Source organism: Xenia sp. Carnegie-2017, unplaced genomic scaffold, assembly GCF_021976095.1.
Source record: "Xenia sp. Carnegie-2017 unplaced genomic scaffold, XeniaSp_v1 HiC_scaffold_6, whole genome shotgun sequence".
NCBI lineage: Eukaryota > Metazoa > Cnidaria > Anthozoa > Malacalcyonacea > Xeniidae > Xenia > Xenia sp. Carnegie-2017.
The window spans coordinates 8304565-8319168 of record NW_025813526.1 but is presented as its reverse complement, the minus strand read 5'-3'; the positions used below and the strand labels follow the sequence as shown (position 1 = coordinate 8319168).

Sequence of the window (14604 nt, the reverse complement as noted above, 5' to 3'; positions counted from 1 at the left end):
CTACGTAGATGAGACAATCACAGCAATACATGCAAACGAAATTGACGACTTCCATACTCACATCAACAAACAAAACAGCCACATACAATTTACCAAAGATGTCGAAGAAAACGGAACTCTTCCTTTTCTCGACTGTTTGGTAAAACATGACAATCAAAAACTATGAACAACAGTTTATCGCAAGCCAACACATACTGACCGATTACTAGACCAATCATCTTACAACCCTATATCACACAAAGCCACCACAATCAGAACATTAACAAGACGTGCACAAATCATATGTGATTCACCGGACGCTCTACAAAACGAAAACAACTATCTCAAACGTGTTTTTGACAAAAACAACTATAACTCTGACTTTATCAAACGCAACACTTACAAACCCAACGAACCCAACGAAACGAACAACTCAGTGACAACAGCAACGATACCTTACATAAAAGGTACGTCTGAGACTATCTCGCGTATCTTACCACCATACAACATACGTGTCGCACATAAACCAATCACAACGTTACGACAAGTACTAACGAACATAAAGGACAAAGAACAACCCAACGAACGACAAGGTGCAGTTTACAAAATAAACTGCTCCGACTGCCACGCCTCCTATATCGGGGAAACTGGCAGGAACTTAAACATAAGACTTACTGAGCACAAACGAGCTACTAAGAAACAAGACAAAACTAATCACATTGCCGAACATCACCGAATCACAAAACACAACATTGACTGGGACTCGGCAAAATGCATCACTTACAGTACTGACTATAGACAACGGCTTACATTAGAAAGTTGGTATACCAACTTGGAACAAACCCCCCTGAACAGATCACAGCAATTACCGGCACCTTACAAACGACTTATTCACAATACAAACAAACGATCAACTAAAAACATTACGCTTCAAACTAATTCACAATGACAATACACAATTGACACCCACACAATAAAACTAAAACGTCACACCTAAATCACACATCACAACTAAAAATAAAATATTTCACTTCACAATAATCCACAATGACAATACACATTTCCTGTACACACAATACAATTACGTAAGAACCAGATAACAAATACGGCTAACCTGACGTTTACCCCTCATTTGACTCTGAAGATGACTACCGCTAAGGTTGTCGAAACGTCAGTCAACAACAACAAAAACAGTCCTTCTCAGGACTTTATTAACCTAGACGATCATCATTTACAAACATATAACGATACTCCAGGGCTCAAACCATTTACTTTATCCTATTTATTATTTGTCTGAAGATGTCTTGAGTAAAGACGAAACGTTACAATAAATTTGATTTTACAATTTAGTGTTTTTTGGTCTATTTCTATGGCTCTAATCAGAACTTTATGTTGGGCATTAATTTTTATTACACAAATCCGATTTCCGCTCGGCAAGTCTCTCGCTACTATTTTAAAACTCCGTGGTAATTGACTTGCAAACTATTCTTCGTAAGCTTTTCTAAAAATAACGGGTCGTTTGCATGAAATTCGTAAGAAATTGGGAATTTGTACGTTGTCATACGAATTTGTTTTCAATATACATTGTTTTTGCATAATTACACATTCCTATTCTGTGCTCTACCCTTTGCTGACTTGTCGATTGGAAACGCTTTGTCGCACACAAGAAGTGTATGAAGAAAACTGCAAATTCTAGTCACGCTAAAATTAGTGTCGCTTTTTGGTTTGGTGTATGCATGTATCCTGCCTATATAGTCTTCATCTAACGAAAGTAAGTTACTGAAATTTTGTGGAAAGTATTACTGCAGTAATTCGATAACGATTAGTTTGATATTGCTGTTTAATTTATATTGTTTGGGCAGACTTGAATTCGGCTCGTCTGGTCATTCTTCATTTTCCTATCTTTTTATTTACTTCTTGTAATATAATAACTACATATTACGTTATGTTTGAGTACTGACTGTGTTTGTATACGAAAGTTGTAAACGTGTTAATTTTATTTGCTAACAAATATCGAATATCGAAGACATCACATTCTTGTTTATATTTCGCACGCGTGACAATCGTTTACAATAACATAGACTTAACCAAATATGACGGTATAAGTTACTTCACTTCAGCATTTAATCAGTTCCGGATCCAGCGTCGGTCATAATGCATCATAAAATATAAATTTCGAATTTGAAATACTTTAAAGCGAATCCTATTGGGAGTATTTTAGTTATTAATATTCTTTAGAAATTTTTTATCCAACATCGTTATCCAACAATTTGATTTGGCTCTTCTGTTAAGGGACATTTTGATTACTAAATTTCCTGTTAAAATCACGATAATCTCTACTACGTCTTCAAATAACCGAAGGTGATAGCTTTCTAACAACATGGGCTTTCCTCAATGCGCTGGAGCAATGGATGGCACTCATATTCAAATTGTTACACCTTCACCCAGTGAACACTCGACGTCGAGAGGACATCGAAATCTCGCCTAAGAAATGCCAAAAACGCAAATCGAGTCAACGTTAAATTATCAACGTGGAAACGTTGATAATTTAATTTTGGGATAAAGTCGAAACACGGTGCCATCCAGTAAACTGCTATAGTGGCGAGAATCTCTTGTCCATACGCAGTTTAAAAGAGATTTGACTCGTCTCCATAAACTTTTGGGGTTTTTTTAGTTAAGAGGCATACGCTTATTCAGAAAATCTTGTTTATTATCAAAACTGCTCACTACTTAATATTTTTAATCACGTTTAACAGCGTTGTAAAAGTAAAGTAGCCGTGAATTTTCCTCCAAAGTATTTTTAACAAATTCATTTTTTTATAGTTGTTATAAGTAAATTATTTCGATCATAAACGCAAAGCGAAAGATTGCTAAAACTGTTATTCTTTAAAACCTTTCAAAAGTGTACATGTTAGATTATTTACATATACGAAAAAAATGATTGAAAAGAGCACCTGTTGATTGGATTCAAGTGACGATAGCACTAAAGATACATTATAACACACAGATAAATTATAACACTAAATACAGACATTAACATAAGCATACATATGAACCAGTGAAAAAATAAACACAATTTATTTAGAATGTCTGCAAGTATGATCCCGGAGGTAAACCGAGCTCTTGCCTTTGTCGATTAGTTTACAATCCGTGAGAATTACCCAGCGTGCGCTTGTCAACTGGAAACCAGAGAAAAGTTGAGTGCTATATGTTATTGTAATGAATGAGAAAAAAAGAAATTAAACATGGCAGTATTTTAAATAAAAAGACTCTTTCTCAAAAGTCATTTAACAAGAAAAACATTTTGACCTGGAAAAATCTATGAGCTCAAGCTGCGTCTTAAGCCCGCCGCACACTGGTGAACTTGCCACGCGTACTTGTTATTCGTGATAAGTGTGATCGACGAAATTTCCTAGTGTGCGCGGAAGTTTTGAACATCATTTTTTATTAAGGACAGATGATATTTTTTGTCACGAGGGACAAAAATTCCTCGTGTGCGGAGAGCAAGCAGCAAGCGCGCTGTAAATGACGAAAATGCGCACGCACGAGATTGAGAAAACAGAATGTCAGATTTGTTGAACGCGTTGCACTCATTGCTGGATGACGAAGATTTCTCAGAGGACGTAGAGGCGCTGCTACTGCTTTTATTGCTATGAAAACGTCGCAGAAGGTTAAGGGCAGCAAATCGTAAAATATGGACGAAACAGCGGCTTTTAAGAAGAAAACACAAGGTATGTATGACAATTTATTGGGAGAGCTAGCAGTAGAAGATCCTAAACAGTTCCGCCTGTATCATTGATTGGACAGGCAATCATTTGAAGATATTTTGAAGATTGTTTTTCAATACATTGTGAAAGAAGACACGCAAATGAGGACAGCGTTAAAACCTCGCAACGACTGGCGGTAACCCTGCGATATCTTGCAACAGGTACGTAGAGTTACCTATAGTGATTCAACACTTGGTCGGAGAAATCAATTCTCTTACTGTTTTTATTATTTTCCCATTTTAGGTGAAACATTTTGTAGCCTGTCATTCCAGTTTAGAATTGGCGAGCGTACAATTTCAAATATTGTTGAGGAAACATGCCATGCTTTGTATATCTCGTTAAAGGAAACATTTTTCGAGGCAAGTTATTAAACATTTATAACTAATATCGGTGGTATTATTAGAAATAACTGCTTACATCATCCATTGAGAGGTCATGTTATCATAGGCAGATGAGTCTTGACCTGAATTAAGCTCTCTAGAGATTGGTGAAAACCACATATTGAGAACAGGACGGCTCAATCCACCATCTATCGGGGAAGATGTGTTGTATCGTTGACTATTTGTCATATCATTGCTGATGGGGTGCATGTTTTTTTTGTGCATAAGGTGGTTGAAACATATGTTGTTGCATAGCTACTGGCGGTCTTGTGTAAGTTGATGCATGATGTGTAACTTCCCCTGATTGAGCCTGGAACAGTATTTCATTAATTTTGTATTGTGCCAAGTGCTTTACATTGTGAAAAGTTCAGACAACGACTGCGTGATATAATGACCAAATGCTTCATCCGGATTTTTACATTGCTTGTGAGACATTTCTCTGCTTTTTTTTCTTGAGATGTTTTCTGCCAAACGAGTCATGAGCTTATAGTCTTCGTCTTCCTGCCGTTTTCTATTTGGGTTTATACGCGTTGGCTGTTTAGTACTAGAAATCGGACAGTCAACCTCGTTCTCAAGACTTTTTCTTGGTGTTGCCGGATCATTAAAACTGTCCTCATCATCATCATCGTTTTGATCATCAACTTTATCAGCAGTTGATATGCATGATGGTGAATTGGAATCGTCCTAGAAGCATTCAATAAATGAACATGCATTAGTTTAACATAAGCAAAACTATGATATAATTGCTTTATTTTCTTCAATTACAGACTCCATCTTGTGAAGAAGAATGGAAGGCTGTTGTATACCAATTTTTAAAAAATGGAACTATCCTGGCTGCATTGGAGGTCTAGATGAGAAACATATAGCCATACAACAACCAAATAGTAGTGGATCAGAATTTTTCTACTAGAAGCATTTTTTCAGTGTTTTGCTTTTAGCTCTAGTAGATGCAAACTACAATTTTGTCCATGTTAAAAATGGAGCAGCAGGCCGTGCAGGAGATGCTGGCGTGTATAACGAATCTAGCTTGCAAAAAGCTGTTGTTGAAAATACTTTTGGTCTACCACTACCTGTTGAAATTCCAGGAGTTTCATGAACAATACGGTGCCACATTGTGGGTGATGATGCTTTCCTATTGAGCAAAACAATGATGAAGCCATTCCCTCACAGGAATTTAAATAAGGAGAAAATAATCTTGACCTACAGATTGTCTCGTGTCCGACGGGTCGTAGAAAATAATCTTGTTCTTCTGAACACATGAGCTTTACATATGTGTCATAAGAATAAGAAAATACAACGTTTATGAAATTTTATCCATAAATTTTCTTTATTGTAACTGCGTGAAAGCACTATTGATATTGCACATCTAATAAAAACAACAAGTTTTTTCTAAATAAACAGGTTTCAACATCCCATGATGCCTAATCATCTGACTTTTTTGAACTATACACTTGTTTTCCGTTTGATTACGACCCGTTAAAACACACAAATAAAAAATAATTTAGCAAAATAGATAATAAGCCCAATTTGCGCCTAAATACTGCAAATACCTATCAAACAAGCAAAATATATTAATGCGTAATAACTGATAAGTGCATGTTCTTATGAAAATATTTTGTGATCTGCTAAACGCAAAATTTTGTGCTATACTAAAATGCGAAATTTTGTGTTATACTTAACGCGAAAAAATTTGTGCCTTACTAAACGCAAAATTTTGTACTCTACTAAACGTGAAAAAATTTGTGCTCTACTAAACTCGAAATTTTGTGCTCTACTAATCTAAAAATTGATTGATTCTTACTGATTAAACAATGTTGTTCAGTCTTGTTAATTGAATAATAAATAGAGAATTTGTCTTGGTGACAAATCTAAAAATCGTTCTAAAGATCGCAAATACTATGGTGAATGGCAAAAGCAATAAGTTAATAATTCTTAAAAAACTGTTTTAAGTAAATCAGTTTTAAATATAAACTTTTTTAAGTAAAACAGTAAATTAATTCTTTTAAGAACTTTGAATTATTACTTTTACCATTCGCCATGGTATTTACGATCTTTAGAACGATTCTTGTTAATTAATTAAGCATTAATGTTGCAAGTATCTTGAACAATCTTTTGAATAACCCTGTTAACAGTGTGCAGTGCAATATTGCAGCATAATGTTTTCAAAAATCCTGAATAAGCTGGTTGAGAACTTGCAACAACTTGATGATTTTCAAGCGTGTATGGTATACTGGAAAATGTCACTCTTAGTATCGTCCTACTCGGGGATAGTTGGACGTACGAACGATGACGAAGGATTTCAATGATTCCATTCTCCCGAATTACCAATAGAGAGTTTCTTTTGAGGAAATACTAAACTCCAATTTGTTAAACATACTTAAAGGGAATTTAAGTATGTTTAACAAACATCATTTCTGTTTTTTGTATATAGATCAGGTACGTTTATTCAACGTCATATAAACGCTATTTTGGACGTCAAACTCAATGTTGTCATTACGTTGCATAAAATCAAAAGCTTACTTGGCAGCATGCTCAAAACCCAAAGTGGTGTGAACGTTGTACGAATGGATTTTTATTTTTCGAAAATCCAACGTTTCTGCAAAGCAAAATTTTACGTTTCGTGAACGTTGTTTGAACAGTCAATTCTACTTCCCAGACGAACGTTTTTCCAACGTCAATACAACGTCAAAATAATTTCTTTAAGTAGTGTGAAGGTCGTGACAAGGTCAAGTCAGACATCACGTTCTCACAACCTTTTAAGTCGCAAGTCCGCCGTTTGATAGCCGCGTTAACACCTAGTTTATAGTGGCTCTCTTTAAAATAAAATGTTAAGAAACTAGATTAAATGACATCTACCTTTCATAATCACCACAACCCTATTCTGCATACAATTTTTTGTGCTTCCAAGACAAAGCGAAGTTCTACTGGCGTATTCAGACTTAGTGCAGAAGTACGATACCATGGTCGGGCACAAATCTGCTAGTCGTTTGCAATACTGAGTCCCATTAGCTTCGTCTGATTATAATCTTATGTTTTTCATTGTAAATACTTTACATGTTACTTGGTAGTCGTCGTTCACATTGCTGCCATTGCGTGAGTACCTTTCTCAAGGACTTTATTTTTTCGTGGTTCTTTTTGACTAGGTTACTTTGACTCGGGCAACATCAAAATATTGTGTTCACAATGTGCCCGTGCATATTTTCTCGTTTCTATTCACAATCTAATCGATAAAAATGACAGTATCAGAAAACTTGTAATCATAATCAAACTGTTATCATTACATTTTATTAACAACTTGTTGTGTTATTACAGGTATAGAAGAAATGAAAGGTTGGGTTTTGAAAAAGAATTGCACAACTAAAATAATTTTTGGACTTTTTGTCGTCAACATTGTATTTTTGCAACTTTATCGACTCTATGGTCATCATGTTTAGTTTAACGTACCTAATGGACCTGAATTTTCGTTGAGCAAGTTTTTGACCATTGATACCACAACACATAAAACAACAAAAGTTTCTATAAGCAAGATGAGACAAAATGAAATAAATCCTGATGCTGCCAACGAAAACACAGAAACGTCGGAAGTTTTATCCGTGAGCTTATTCATGCGGCTAACTTCCATTCACAAAAAACGATTTTACTGTGATTTTCTGAGGACTATGGTTTTGTTATGACCTTCATCATATGGAAAGTTGGTCTTGGTGTTTGACAAAGAGTCTGCTAATGATAGAGCTCTAGCAAAGATCGTTAGAGCTCAGTTTAGTAGATCCTTCTCTGATCGCATCCTTGAAATTGCTTTTGAGCCTTTACCACGTAGCCACGATACACTTTTAAAACTCCCTTGGCGCAGTCGAGATACAGGTTACAACAGACAAATCTGGAGTAGCGTTTACATAGATTTGTACACAAAAAGTTCAATAATTGCTTGGGTTGATTCAGACAGTGCATTTTCAGCTGCCGTTACTTGTCATTTGATGTTTAATGGTACACGACTTCGAGTTATTGGTACTGACTGTACGTTGAAAGAATCACATTTTATTAGATCGTGTGATAAAAGCGTGCTACTTTCTCTTGGATTACCTGCCGTGAGTGACTTCATGTTGCATTTCCCAGTTTATATATATCGCAACACATTTAAAAATTGTAGAAAGTATTTAATCAAGCGACATCAAGCAAAACATTTTGAAGAAGTATATAAATACATAAGTGCTCGAAGCAAAATTTGTCCAGTAACTACAGAGCTTAACTATGCCTTGCACTTTGAGAGAGATCAATACGACTGGACCTTTAAAATTTGCTCTTGCCCTTGGGATAATTTTAACAGGTGCTTTCAATCTAGAGCTAAAATTAGAACAGAAGATATCAGACCGATCTTAGCAAATCCTCCGTTATGTGTACATACGGGAAAACCTAATTCAGCATTTGAATCAGCTCAATTAATTTTAACTAGCTACTGCTTGTCAAACAAGGAGGCTGGATTAAAAGCAAGACACTGCATAAATGAAAGTGACTATCAAATTACCAAAAGTTTAATTCTTTTCAAATAAGGGAGAGCATCGGAGACGTGTGTTGGAAACATGACAGGAATATGTCTTGACATTCTAAAGAGACATATCGCCTATTTGGCTCAGAAATAAAAAGTAAAAAACGTACAATGGACTGGAACAACGTAGAGAAAGTTGAAGCTTTTGCAAAAGAAGTCGGAAGTAGTTGTCCAGTAATTCATAACGGCAGACCTGGAAAAAAGATCCCAATTGTTTGAACCTTTTTTTGAAATAAGTTTTCTAATTTAAAAAATATTGATATGCCATTTTTGTAGCTTTTGATACTCAGAAATTTGGCCAGCCTTAGTTCTTTGAAGAATGTTGATTGTTAACGTGCTCCTTTCACCAAAAAGTTTTTTAGCAATATGTATCGAACGCCTTTACTACCTTATGTCAATGATAATCTTTCTATGAGGTGCTTCTATCATTATATGCAGTGTATTTATCATTATATGCAGAGCTCATGTTATTATGCGTGGTGCTTTGTTCGGTACATGCGGTAAAAGATGTCTGTTCATTAAAATTCTCGCAATCCTCCTTCCTTGTTTATTTTCTTCCTATAAAACATCTTACTTACTGCGCTTTACAAATCAACGGCTAGGCTGTGTCAAGCAAGTTACTCCTTAGTTTTTCCTTTTCAAATTCCCAGGTCAAGACTGAAGCTCCATGCAATTTTACCTAGGATACTTCAAAGACTTCTATTCATACTATGCTTTATAAGTGAGTGAAGTTCCAAATTTGGCATAAAGCATTATGATCCCAAAAACATGCATGACAAGACGTTTTGTCTACCAATTTATCATGTATGGTCTTTACATAAATATTCTGACCTTAAAATTACTTATTTACGTAAAAAAATAAGTCAATTTAAAATTTCAATAATTCAGCAAATATCATAATATATTATATCACAACTTATTACTCTTGCATATAAGCCAGTGTACATCTTGTATTCTAAAAGCAGAAGTCGCCCCAACTGCACTTTGGTGATAGCCTGAAGTGCACATTGTGTTTTACCTGTTGCCTATTGAAGTCAGTCTGATGTTTTAGGCCGATAAAGTATAACACTCGTATGTTGACATTTGTCAAAACTTCCAATTCGAGAAAAATTTTTAACATTCGCTCCCTCTGGAATCCCGTTTTCTATTACTGCTTACATTAATGACAACCAGCAAAAACAAGCCCGATACCGTAAGCATAAATATTGAAAATATTGATTCAGGTTTTTGTTAAATAGGCACACACATCTAAATGAGGAATATCTACGTAAAATAACGTACATTTTGTTAAGTACTGATTAAGTACTGATTAGAAATAAATTTCAAACGGCATTCTATTTACTGTCAATGTGTTGTTAAGCTTTAATGCATAGTCTTATGCGCATTACTTGTGTTTTTTACTGTTTGTGAACAGCTTGGTGCAACTGTCTTTCTTGAATAGTACGGTAAATCTTGCATAAAATGTCCAAGAAGGAGTTGGAAAATATAGCTTACCCCTACGACTTAAGTTGACTGAAAATATATTATAAGTAGGCATGTAATTTTTTGGGTTTCTTTTTTTTGTAGGTTTGATTCTGGGTGTCTTTTAAGGTATTTTGATATTCTGATAAATCTACAGAGAACTTATGAAGAAAATATCTTGAACTAGGAGGTCAAAATAACGAAATTCAGAAATTCTATACATTCAGACATTTGTACAAAGGTGAATATTGTTTAAAAATAAAAGTTTCTATGGGTTTCATAAATAATTTTACTGAGCTTTTGACTCGTTTTGTCAAGCCTTCTTAACAAAAGAAGTAAATAATAATGCAAAAACAATGTAATTAGTTTATAACTTCTGATTCTGAAGAAGGCTCGTAGCACCGAGTGGCAAACTCAAGTCGGGAGAAACTTCTATTTTTAAACAATATAATACCTGGATAAACACACTTCAAGCTAATTAAAAGAAAATATAAGATATGCTCAAAAGAACTAGAAAACGGGAATTTTTGCACGCAAAAAGTATACATGAAGTGCATAAACAATGTGTCCTGATAGTAATTTTAAGCATTTGTTGAAGCAATGAAATGTATTTGGCAACAGTTTTACATAGTTATTATAACGGAAAAGCAATCTTTTCAAATAAAGTATGCAGTTTTCATCGCTTTAGTAATCCATGTCTTTTTTGAAATCTGTTTACTGTCCATGCAATGATGGACTGTGCTGTTAAGATGAGTTGCAAAGAAGTTTGCGAAAATGTGTAAGATTGGCAAATGTGCTGAATAGGATTGCAAATAAAGATAGAAGTTGAATTTTTTATTATGTTTTGTTTTCATCCATTGAGAAACGCGTTATTTTGGAACGTGATCCAGGAAACAAATTAATTTAAAAACACTTATCTTATCCCGTGTTGTGGGTGAAACTGGAACAGTTTATGTCAATGATGACGATGATGATGAGAATGAATGTTTCAAACCCGCTGATCTAAATGGTGTTTTAATGGATGGATGAATTGGTTAGACGGATGAATTTAAAAAAATATATTTCAGAAAATATGACGATTTAAAAACTATATCACAAACATTGCGACATATTGTTGCATTTGATTGTGATTTATTAAAAAGTGAAGAAGAAAAGAAAAAAACAATGAAAAGAAAGGAAGCTTATAAAAAAAATTAAAAAGAAATGCCAAAACTTTAGTAAGTAAGGAAAGATGAAAGGATATTGAAAATGGCAATGAAGATTAATGTATTTATGTATTTAAAGAGTTTTGTAATAAATTGGATATTTCAATATATGATTGCATTGCTTATTAAAGTAATTTATAAATGTTATTTTTGTAAAGAAAATTAGAATGAAACATGATTTCGTAAAATTTTGTATAAATTAAGGAAATGATAAAATTGAAAGAATATGTTATGACATTTTTCTTTCAATGCTTGATTTTCATCCTACTCCAAAGATTATGAATTACGATGACCATGAGAAAAAGAAAACTAATAATTTAATTAAAATGTTTTATAATAAAAGCTGCATGATTATTAAAAGGTGAACATTTACAAGATAATGAACAAAATATGTGTAATTTGTATCAAAAGAAAAAGAAAAAATATAATCGTTTAAATATAAATATATGGGAAAAGGTATTTATGGTATTTATGGAGTATAGATTTAGCTGAAATGAAAGATTTGGCAAGATGTAATGATAATTTGCGTTATTTAGTATGCATATTTGATGTTTATACAAGATATGGCTCTGTTCGTTTATTGCAAAATAAATCTAGTAAAAATGTTATGAAAAAATTTGAAGATATTTTATTGAATGAAAATAAATTTACCCAAAAAAATATCAGACGATGGAACGGTATTTTAAGGGATTCCAAAAGAAATTGTGGCAACATACACATTTTCAATTATACTTTTAAGTAAGAGGAAAAAGTTAATTATTTTACTGTTAAATAATTTAAAAAAAACATTTATTTCTTCTCCGATTTAAGTAATAATTAACAACAAAATTTAGATTTATTAACAACCTTATATAAATCTAAATTCGAGCCATAATAATTTAAAAAAATAGCTCAATATCACAGACATTTCAAGAGAGCTCCGCACAAGATTAGTAAAATAATTATCCTGTGTGTGATATCTGACAAATATTTGTCCTTAATCTAATACATTGAGTAATAAATTGTTTCACTTAAGATGAGCTTTTCTGATAACTTTTTTCTATGCAAAGAATTTGTTTTGTTCTAGGTGACATAGTTTAAAGTATTTTTGTTATTACAATCTAAGGCTTGTTAATCATTTATTAGAGAAGGCATTCGTTGTATTTTTTTAAATAATAGAAGTTGTTTTTCAATTTATTTTTTTAAATCATAAATACAGTTTTTTTATTTAGAAATTGTGTTTAATGTTAGTGTTAAGTTTTAATAATTTTGGTAGTAATTAACAAAGTAGTTTCAAAAATATGCAATGATAATAATAGACAAAAAAAATTTATATCAGATATTAAGACATAAATGTTAAAAATTTACTTTGTGACAAATCGTCATTGGGTGGAATCAAACCACCAACCTTTCAGTAAACAACCAAACGCACTAAGAAATTATTCCACAGAGACACTCCTAACAAACATATGTCATAATTATAATTTTAAGTTATAGCAAAAAGTTGATCATGTTGTACTAATAAATTTAAAAAAAACTTTTATTTCCTCTCCAATTTAAATAATGTTTAAGAACGAAAAATTTACTAGATGCTTAACCTTATAAATACCATATTTTAAGCCATAGTAATTTATCAAATGGCTAATTTTCATAAACATTTCACAAGAGCTCCTCACAAGATTAGCAAAATAGTAATCCTGCGTGTAATATCCAACAAATATTTGTCCCTAATCTAATACAGTGAGAAATTTTACGATAAATTCTTTTAATTAATATGTGCTTCTCAGATAATTTTTTCCTATACATTAAATTTTTGGTGCTCTAAATGACATAGTTTAAAAGATTTTTGCTATTAAAAATTAAGTCTAGTTAAACTTTTAGTTGAGAAGATATTCGTTGTTTTTTTAATAATATAAGTTTTCAAATTTACTTATCTTTCTTTCTTATAAACAGGGTATTTATTTTAGTAAAAAAATTATGTTTAATAATAATGTTAAGGTTTAAAAATTTTTATAGCAATTAAATTATTAGTATCAAAAAATATACAATAATAACCACAAACAATAAAAAATTTATATCAGATATTATAACATTTAAGTTAAAAATTTACACAGTGCCAAATCGTCACAGGGTGGATTAAAAACAACAACCATTTGCTTGTCAGCCGAATGCGCTAACCAATTACACCACAGACACACTCATAACATTCAGATTTTAAAATTATATATTTGAGTTATAGCAAAAAGTTAATTATTTTGCTTTTAACAAATTTAAAAAAAACTGTTCTATTCTCTACACGAACGAAAAATTAACTGGATATTTTACTTTATAAATAGCTAATTTTAAGCCATATTAATTTATAAAATATCTCATTTTTACAGGCATATAAAGAGAGTTCCACAGAAAATTAGTAAAATAATAATACTGTGTGTGATATCTGACAAATTTTCCCCCATATTCTAATACACTGACAAACTTCACAATAAATTCTTTCATTTAACATGGGCTTCACATTGTTTCTAATAAAAACAATATTCTATAGTTTTCATTTCCATCAGTATTTTTATTTTCGTTCATTCTGATGAATAACCAATATGAATCAAATTAGTCGCAGAAAATCATATAACAATGTATTTTTTTTTTTTTTTTCTTTACTTTCTATTTTGTATGTCTTTCTATTTTTTTCCTTTTTTCTTCTTCTTCTTTTATTAATTTAATTTCTTCTTTAAATTTCTTTTTAATTCTTCTTTGTCTTTACAACAAACGTTTGCATGATAGTCCATAATCTCTGCTGGAGTTGGTGCTGGCAATTTTTTATAATACAAATAAAGCTCATAATCCAAACATAATCCACAGTGAAAACAATATTTATAAAAAAACTTGCTGTGTAATTTACTGATGGAAGTATAAACCGTATAAATTTTAAGTATTTTATTTTTTCTATAATAAATATGTGAGTAAAAAAAGTTTTTAAAATATTAAGTATTTTTAATATCAGACGTATTTTTTAGTTCTTATTTGTTTAAGTTCTTTTTATATATTGTTTTATTTTTCTTTATTTTTCTTCTATTGAATTTAATTTTTTTCTAATTTTTTTAATTTTTTTTCCTTTATAGCAAAATTCTGCGTGAAACTCAATATCATCATCTCTTGTTAATGGTGAATGACAATAAAAAATAACTTAATTTCATGACTTCGATAAAATGAACAATAAAAATAATATTATAATATAATTTATAGTATAGTTTACAGATGTTATCATGTGGCATATTGATGAAGAATTCAAGTTG

The 14604-nt window shown here is 32.1% G+C and overlaps 1 long non-coding RNA gene across 1 annotated transcript; it reads left to right on the top strand.

Moving 5' to 3' along the window:
- The first annotated feature begins 1619 nt into the window (after positions 1–1619).
- On the top strand, positions 1620–9207 carry LOC124458170. The gene is made up of 2 exons (XR_006953047.1): positions 1620–1754; positions 7445–9207. It is a non-coding gene; the product is annotated as an uncharacterized LOC124458170 (long non-coding RNA).
- Positions 9208–14604: the final 5397 nt, after the last annotated feature.